Source organism: Mus caroli, unplaced genomic scaffold (assembly GCF_978045245.1).
Source record: "Mus caroli unplaced genomic scaffold, Mus_caroli_1 scaffold_2, whole genome shotgun sequence".
In the NCBI taxonomy this organism is placed as follows: domain Eukaryota; kingdom Metazoa; phylum Chordata; class Mammalia; order Rodentia; family Muridae; genus Mus; species Mus caroli.
The window spans coordinates 35,012,930-35,015,824 of record NW_028227257.1 but is presented as its reverse complement, the minus strand read 5'-3'; the positions used below and the strand labels follow the sequence as shown (position 1 = coordinate 35,015,824).

Genomic DNA, 2,895 nt, shown 5'->3' with positions numbered 1-2,895 from the left:
TTATTTATTTATTTATTTATTTATTCAGGTGCTTCAGCTGCTGTTTATTGACATTCAGGTAGGCACTATAGCAACAGGCCTGGAGACTCTGCAGAATACAAGGTGGAGAGTGGAGTGTCTGCAGTGACAGAAGTGGAGTGCACAAGGAGTGGGGAGGCCAAAGCTGTTGGGAAAGCAGGTCAGGGCCAGGGCAAACGTCATCTACACTGGGACCCTGGGCCCCACACCCCCAGCCCCTACTCTTTTGCTGTCTCCTGACTCCAGTCCAGGGCTGGGAATTCTCTGACAGCTTTCTACAGAAGCAAAGTACAGAGATGCTGCTGCCCTTCTGTGATAAAGTCAGAGGGTTTCCAATCCTGCATTCCTCCTCCACCCCTGGCTCAGGTAGGGCCATGAATAATAGCTGGTCTCTATTGCATGTTTTAGAGGCATTAATTTTCCCTGGTGTCCCAGCCCACCAGCGCCACACTATGGCCCAGAGTGAGCACTACAAGCGTTGCTGGCCTAATGGAAAGGATAGGGGAGGGGAAGGGACAGGGGCTAGAAGAGGGGCTCCAGAGGGCCATCAAGGTACAGGCACTACACGCATGGTGTTGGTGAATCCAGAGCCAGGGCGCCACCCGGTCAGCACAATGACCACATCTCCCTTCTTGAAGAAGCCTCGGGCCTTGCCAACATCCATGGCCAAGTTTACACGAAGGTCGACATCCTCAGCCCAGGCATTCAGTACGGCATCCTTACACAGCACAGGGAAGATGCCACGGTACATATGGGCCTGGCGAGCAGTCTGGAGATTGCGAGTCACGGCAATGATAGGAGCCCGAGGGCGGTACCTGGCCACTTGGTGAGCACTCCTGCCAGACTTGGTGAGCACGATAATGGCCCCACTGCAGCACTTGAAGGAGGCCTCCACGGCACCCACGGCGGCAGCTTCTGTGGGGTCGCTGGTAATGGGCGCCAGGCGGCGGAGTTCCTCGAATAGCTGCAAGTGGTAGATGGCAGCCTCTGCCTCTCGGGCAATCAGGTGCTGCATGCGAACAGCCTCCAGAGGGTAGTCCCCCTTGGCTGTTTCTCCAGACAGCATGATGCAATCTGCTCCATCCAGGACTGCATTGGCCACATCACTGCCTTCAGCACGGGTGGGGCGTGGCTTCTTGATCATGCTCTCTAGCATCTGTGTGGCACAGATGACAGGCTTCCCAGCTCGGTTGCATCTCCCGATCATCATCTTCTGAGCCAGGAAGACCTTCTCTGCAGGAATCTCAATGCCCAGGTCACCACGAGCCACCATGATCCCATCACTGGCCTCCAAGATCTCATCAAACCTTCAGACACCTTCATGGTTCTCGATTTTGCTGATGATCTTGATGTTCTTGCCCTTCTCTCCCAGCACCTTACTGACAGCACGTCGGCTGCCTTGCGGATGAAAGATGCAAACACCATGTCCACATCCTGCTCCACCCCAAACTTCAGGTCCTGGATGTCCTTTTCCGACACAGCGGGGAGATCCACAGCAGCACCGGGCAGGTTCACGCCCTTCTTGCTGCCCAAGGAGCCACCATTCTCCACCTCTGTCACCAGGAAGTCAGCACCTTTCTCCTTCACCTGCAGTGAGATGAGCCCATCGTCCACGTAGATCTTGCTGCCCACCTCCACCACCTTGCAGATGTTCTTGTAGTCCAGCCACAGGATGTTCTCGTCACACTTCTCCATGTAAGCGTTGTCCAGGGTGATCTTCAGAGTGGCTCCCTTCTTCAGCTCCACCTCAGCAGTACCGCTGCCCTTGATGAGTCCAGTCCGGATCTCAGGTCCCTTTGTATCCAGAGCCACAGCAACAGGACGGTAGAGAATGGGATCAGATGCAAAGCTTTCTGTGGCTTCACGGACATTCTTGGTGGTCTCTGCATGGTACTCATGGGTTCCATGAGAGAAATTCAGCCGAGCCACATTCATTCCAGACTTAATCATCTCCTTCAGCATCTCCACAGATCGGGAAGCAGGCCCAATGGTACAAATGATGCCAGTGTTACGGGCCGTGATGGGGGCAGAATCAATGTCCAGGTGGCACATGTGTTCCAGGAAGGTGTCAGCCATGGCTGCGTGGAGCTGCTGGGTCTGAATGAAGGCAGTGCCTGCTTCACTGTGTGGCTTCGGCATGGTTCCTGAAGTCCTCGGGCGTACTTCGGTTCCTGCTGCGATACCTAAAGCAGACGTCAGTCGAGTGAGGACGAGTCGCAGCTGTGCCTTAAGATGCCTTTTAGAGAATAATGTAACAATCTACCTTACTTGCTTTGGATTTCCAATGTAATCAGCTTTTAAAACCTAACCCAGTGGTTCTCAACCTTGCTAATTCTGAGACCCTTTATTATATAGTTCCTCATGTTGATATAATCCCCAACCATAAAATTATTTCATTCCTATTTTATAACTGTAATTTTGCTACTGTTGCAAATAGTAACATAAATATCTGATATGTAGGATATGTGATATGTGATTCCCCCCAAAGGGTTTGCAATCCATAGGTTGAGAACTGCTGATGAGCTAATTCATAGTTGTCATCTTAAATTGTGCCCTCTTACATGCCCCCATCCAGGGTGATGTACATGTATATATTGTGGTAATCATTTGCTGATCGCAGCCAACAGATTGGAAACAATCTTATACAATAAACATCTAGCATAAATATTGAAAGCAACATGGATATAACTTGATGGTGGCATGTTTGCTGAACTATGTGATTTCTGAGTCAGTTGGGTTCAGTAACTTTCCCTGTAAAACTTCATTAAATGTTTCTGTAAAAAAAAAAAAATTCTTCATTTTTTCCCCTATGTGATGTTTTCTGTACTGTTCAATCAAAGCCATTTGTAAGAGGCAGCGGGGTATCCCGACAGCAAT

The 2,895-nt window shown here is 50.5% G+C and overlaps 1 pseudogene; it reads right to left on the bottom strand.

The window, feature by feature from the left end:
• Positions 1-246: 246 nt before the first annotated feature.
• On the bottom strand, positions 247-2,239 carry LOC110286118 (pyruvate kinase PKM pseudogene; annotated as a pseudogene).
• Positions 2,240-2,895: the final 656 nt, after the last annotated feature.